Source organism: Berghia stephanieae, chromosome 12 (assembly GCF_034508935.2).
Source record: "Berghia stephanieae isolate SIO BIC M18660-M18661 chromosome 12, UCSD_Bste_1.3, whole genome shotgun sequence".
Classification (NCBI taxonomy): domain Eukaryota; kingdom Metazoa; phylum Mollusca; class Gastropoda; order Nudibranchia; family Aeolidiidae; genus Berghia; species Berghia stephanieae.
In genome coordinates, this window is record NC_088371.1 from 13,436,616 (window position 1) to 13,443,031 (window position 6,416).

The 6,416-nt window shown below is 32.6% G+C and overlaps 1 protein-coding gene across 1 annotated transcript in view; it reads right to left on the bottom strand.

Moving 5' to 3' along the window:
• Window positions 1-3,911, bottom strand: part of LOC144957731 (uncharacterized) — an 88,106-nt gene extending 84,195 nt beyond the window's left edge. Inside the window, exon 1 of the mRNA XM_078889115.1 lies at window positions 3,657-3,911. The gene's annotated coding sequence lies outside the window, so the exon portion shown is untranslated. The remainder of the gene's footprint in view (window positions 1-3,656) is intronic.
• Window positions 3,912-6,416: the final 2,505 nt, after the last annotated feature.

Here is a 6,416-nt window from a genome sequence, read left to right on the forward strand (position 1 = left end):
ATAGATAAATAAATAAATAAATAAATAAATAAATAAATAAATAAATAAAAGAGCCGAAAAGAGCAATTAAGTCAGGCGTAAATAAATGCTTTATCTATGCTCATGAGTGTGTGTGTGTCGGGGGGGGGGGGGTTGGGGTGGGAAGGGATATATATATCACTTAATTTAATGCCATGCATCATTATCTGCAATAAATACATAATTTCATTTATAATCCGTTACATTTTTTCTTAATTTTTACAAATTATGATTAAAACGGTAAATCGTCCCGCTGGCTCGTTCGTACCTGAGTCAAGTGGGTTAATTCGTGAAGTGCGTACAGCTGCATGACAAGAATGAGACGGAAGATGTAAACGTCTTGAATTCATCACGTGACTTAATCAGGTCAGGATGTCAACAAGATGCCAAGACACGCTAGGGGAAATAAAACTCTAGATACACCGTACTCAGAAAGAAAAAAAACACATTTTAATTAAAATGATTTTGGCCAGTAATCGTGTTCCTCCATCCACCAACGATCCGCCCCCAACCAGCTCGAGTTGTTTTTGTATGTCTTTTGTTTTGTTTTTGTTTTTTGTTTGTGTGTTTTGTTTTGTTTGTTTTTGTTTCTGTTTGTTTTTGTTTTTGTTTTTGGTTGTTTTGTTGTTTTTTTTTTGGTTGTTTGTTGGGTTATTTGTTGTTTTGTTTTGTTTTTTGTTTGTTTGTTATTTTTTTGGTGGGACGGGGTCGAGAAAAAAATAATATTGCAAGTCTGATAACGGTACCAATGGGAGCGATCAATAGATAGTTCGAAGATGACGTTACTCAGGTCTTTGTTATTGTTTTTGCCATCCGCGTTTTATGAGTAATGCTCACTGAACTGTATTAACCTGACTATAAACGTTCATGGATACACACAGTTTTGTGTGTTGGTCCGTTATACTTCCGGATGGCAATGTTGTGAGCTTCTTAGCCAAGCGCATACTATCATGTTTTCGTCCAACCAAGTCACCAATCACGTGATTTGTTGCTGTACAACGATTGGACATTTCTTAACAAAATGTAAATACGCTGCTTTGTTTATGAAAGTTGTAAACATACCCATGTGTCAAGGTGAATAAAATGACCAATCGTAATGTTAGATAGTTCAAAATCTGTGAACACTTTTCAATATGTAGGTCACTTTGAGCACATTTTGCAATGTGACCAATGACCTCGAGCACATGGAAAGTTAATATCGATCATGCCCATTCGGTTGTTTGATTTAACATTGTTGAAAATGAAATCAAATTGAGAAATTAAGGAGCAGGCACTGACAGGCGTAAGATTCAGAACTGAAAAAAAAATTATATTAACAGCAAAAAATAAAAATACAAAGGGAAGAAAAAAAACAAAAAACAAAAACAAACGTCTTTACAGGAGACTGATTTTTGGGGATTTTTTTGTTCTTGCTTGTTTTCTTTCTTACTTTGTCTGGCACTGTTTTATACCGTAGCCATCGTTATGTTAGAGATAGTATGCGCTTGGCTAAGAAGCTCATAACATTGCCATCCATGAACGTTTATAGTCAGGTTAATACAGTTCAGTGAGCATTACTCATAAACGCAGATGGCAAAAAACAATAACAAAGACCTGAGTGACGTCATCTTCAAACTATCTATAGCCTGACACTGAAATCCAAAAGGACTGGCAGTTTGACGTCATTATTTGGGTTTTGCACCGCCTAGTGAGTTGTCGTTAGTAGAGCTCATGGAAACAAGTTATTTCATTGGTTGAACTATTGAATACAACTCACGATTTGTTTTCTTTTGTGGCAAAAGACTGGCATTTTGACGTCATGTTTTTGGTCAGTATCAGGCCATAACTTTACGAAGGCCACGGTATGATACAGTTTAGTGAGAATTACTCATAAACGCGAATGGCAAAAAAAAAAAAGAAAAAAGAAACCAACAACAAAAAACCAACAAAGACCCGAGTGACGACCGCAAGGTCATTCTATCTGCAGGGAGCTCATTATCTGCTCCACCAAAAATAATCTGAACACTGGAGCTCCATAGATAGTATGACGTTGACGTCACTCGGGTCTTTGTTATTGCTTTTTGCCATCCGCGTTTATGAGTAATTCTCACTAAACTGTATTAACCAGACTATAAACGCTCATGGTTACACATGGTCTTGTGTGTTGGTCCGTTTTACTTCCGGATGGCAATGTTGTGAGCTTCTTCGCCAAGCGCATACTATCTTTACGGTTAAGTTTTATTTGTGACCCAACCTGTATTTTAATAAGAGTCTTACACTCTTGGTTGTTTTGTTGGGTTTATTATTATTATTATTATTATTATTATTATTATTATTATTATTATTATTATTATTATTATTATTATTATTATTATTATTATTATTATTCCGGACGCATCCCAATAGACATTTAGATAACCACTCCTCTCCGACAGTCGTCATAATGTAACCAATGGCAGTGATTGGTAAACATAGCGAACTACACAGTTTTAACTATCGGTAGTATGCGTCTAAGTAAAATGCCCACTGTTCTACCGCTTGATAAATAAAACCAACACAGAAAACTATGTGTAAACTTAGACGTTTATAATTATGATCGAGAAAATCATGTGACAACTAGTCACCCATTTGGCGGTATAAAAACAATAACAATGATCAGAGAGAGGTCAATTTCATTCACGTTATTGTTTATAAACAAACAACTATGTTTGTCCGAGCACGTGTAAAGGTGTGTCACAAATTCCATTTTTTGATTGGTCAAAAATCTACTGGTTAATTGGATTCAATAGTCTGATGTCACGTCGCCCAGCAACGGCGGCCATCGTGGTTCTAAACAAAGAAAATCGGTACTTTTTATTCTTCATGCAGGCTAGAACTTTTCATATATCTTGTGATCAGAATGTGTAAAAGTCAAAATATGATCAAATTTATGGGGGTTTTTTTTTTCCCTCTGGATGGATACGCTTTTACGCTTGCCGGAGAAATATTTCAAAAGGGCGTCCGCCATTGTTCCGATAGTTTAGAGCCAGTTACTAAGTTACCATAGTGACGTTACGGCTGTTGAAGCGTATTGTAAACTTGATAGCATAACGCATTACTATTTACAGGAAAAGTGAATCAGTAACTGATTGAATACGAGTTTAACTGGAAATTAGATATAAATGAATGAAAATGTGATCGAATGAATGGACGAAGTAATCAATGAATGATAAGACAACAAATGATGAATACGTGAACAAAAATATATCTAGACGAAGGAATGGATGAAGACGTGAATAAATGGATAGGTGAATGAATTATAGGATGAAAGGATGAATGGATGGATACATGAATGGGTGAATGAATGAATGAAAAAAACATTAAGAAATAAATGAAATCATACATGAGTAAAGGAATGAATACACCAGTGAATGAATGAATATTTTGGTAAATGAATAGATATATGAATTAATTAATTAATAGATGATAAATGATGAATGAATTAATGAATGGCAAAATAAAAGAATGAATGAAGGAAGGAAGGAAAGGATGAATAAATGAATGAATGACGAAATAAAGGTTTAAATGAACGAATGAATGAGTGAATGGATGAATTTGTATTATTCTTTTCTTTTCTAAGTTTTACTTTTGTATCCATATTTTCTGTTTGACATACTCACATAAAAATTGTTATCCAATAATATCCCGAAAAAATTCAGTTGTATATGAAATACTAGTGAAATCATAGGGGTCAGCGAATACACCGAATGCACCAATCGTTGTATATCAAATATTGAAATCGTAGGGGCCAATATATCGAATGCACCAATCGTTGTATATCAAATATTGAAACCGTAGGGGCCAATATATCGAATGCACCAATAGTTGTATATCAAATATTGAAATCGTAGGGGCCAATATATCGAATGCACCAATAGTTGTATATCAAATATTGAAATCGTAGGGGCCAATATCAATGCACCAAGTTGTATATCAAATATTGAAATCGTAGGGGCCAATATATCGAATGCACCAATAGTTGTATATCAAATATTGAAATCGTAGGGGCCAATATATCGAATGCACCAATAGTTGTATATCAAATATTGAAATCGTAGGGGCCAATATATCGAATGCACCAATAGTTGTATATCAAATATTGAAATCGTAGGGGCCTATTGGTATATTTACCGAATGCACTAATAGTTGTGTGGTAAATACTGAAATCGTAGAATCCAACACACTGAATGCACCAATAGTTGTCTAGATCAAATATTGAAATCGTAGAATCCAATACATGGAATGCGCCTGTTCATAAAAGCACATGCATTATTTGATTACAATATCCAATATTATGTAAACCACTCGTAAAAAAAATCGCTCATCTTTAACAAAACAATAACAACTGCATAAATTTATAAAGATCATAATAATAGAGATAGAGGCTTGAATACAGAATGCTTTATCCAAAGAAGTGGAAAGATTGATTTTGAGGTTCGATGCAATCACCTTTAGTTAATAGTCACCATCCTTTTTTTTTGGCGGCGCTGAACTGCGGCTGACGCCTGGTGTATTCCAGTCTTCCCTTGGAATAGACCCTAGAGACAAATTTCCCCTATGGTATGAACAAAGGGAATTTTATTTCATTTTATTATTTGTATTATATATCATCTCCATATTCATTATCACCATCATCATCATCATCATCATCATCATCATCATCATCATTATTATTATTATTATTATCATTATTATTATTATTATTATTATTATTATTATTATTATCATTATTATTATTATTATTATTATTATTATTATTATTTCATCATTATTATTATTATTATTATTATTATTATTATTATTTCATCATTATTACCATCATCATCATTATTATTATTATTATTATTTATTATTATTATTATTATTATTATTATTTTATTATTATTATTATTATTATTATTATTATTTTGAAAAGAGGCCAGAACAAAATGTTAAATTTAACGTATTCGATGTTAGCATTTTTAAAAAGTGAATAATAAGCGGCTGAGAGTTGTGGACTCTTAAAATTAGTGTGGAAAAATATTGAATATAACAGCCTCAATAATGAATAACATCCTATACACGGAAAGTTTTGGACCCAAAACCCTTCGTCAGCCATTAACAAAACAGTTAAAACATATATATTATATATATATATATATATATATATATATATATATATATTATATATATATATATATATATATATATATATATATATATAACGTTTTAACGGTGTTGTTGTTTGTTTTTGTTATTGTTTTTTTTTGTGTAGTTTTTTTGTTTTTTTTGTTGTATTTTTTTTCTTTGGTTGAAGAAATGTTTTGAGCCCGAAACCCTGCGTGTTTAGTATCTTATTCTTTTATTCTTTTTCTGTTTTATTATTTTATTTTATTTTTACAGCAGTTATATTTATTTTTATATCTTAATTATGACGGCATTTACATGTATCTAATATAAATTAAACACAAAATCACCATTTAGAATTCTACTCTAACACAACACGCAATTATGATATTAATTAATTAATTAGCCGTAATTATTCGACACACAAACACAATTTAGAACATCTGTAGATAATAATGATGATGTTAATTTTGTTTCTTTTCAAACACTCATAATGATTTATTCCAAGACTATCTATCTATCTATCTATCTATCTATCGATCTATCTATCTATCTATCTATCTATCTATCTATCTATCTATCTATATCGCAAAACATCACAACTATTATATTTATTTTCAATTAGAATAATCTATTTATGACACACCTGAATATTATCTTAAAACACTGCAGAAAAATCGGATTTTAAATTCTCCAAAACACATTAGCGATGAAAAACACAATAGACTTCTTGTTTTTCGCTGAAAATCTTATTTAACTTACTGCCCCAGACAAGCAGCGGCAGACACCAACTATGCACACATACACACATACGCAGACACAATAAAATTGGATTGGAGCAAGACATTTAATTTAAATTTCATTTCATTCAGAGAAAATGATTCATAACAACATTCACCAAATTATTTAAATCGCCAACATTCGCTCGCTGATCGGTATTTTCTTGTCTTTCGTTTTCGCACCTTTTACTCTTCTCCGACGCCGCCAGTTCTCAGTTCCGTCCGTCGCTCGCTCGTTCGTTCCTTCGTCTGTCCAGTCAGTCGATCACAGGCTTGCTTGCTCGCTCGCTCGCTCGCTCTTTCTCTCCCACCGTACCACCCTTCATTCTTTCTTTCACCGCAGGACAAGAATTTTCACCTTTATTTTCGTTCATTCTTATTCTTCTACTTTCCCCCCAGACACTTATTGTTTTGTTTGTTTTCTGTTCCTTTCTTACACTCCGCCCCCTTAAAAATGTTCTCACGCACGCGTGTTGTGTTACAATAGATAGTATG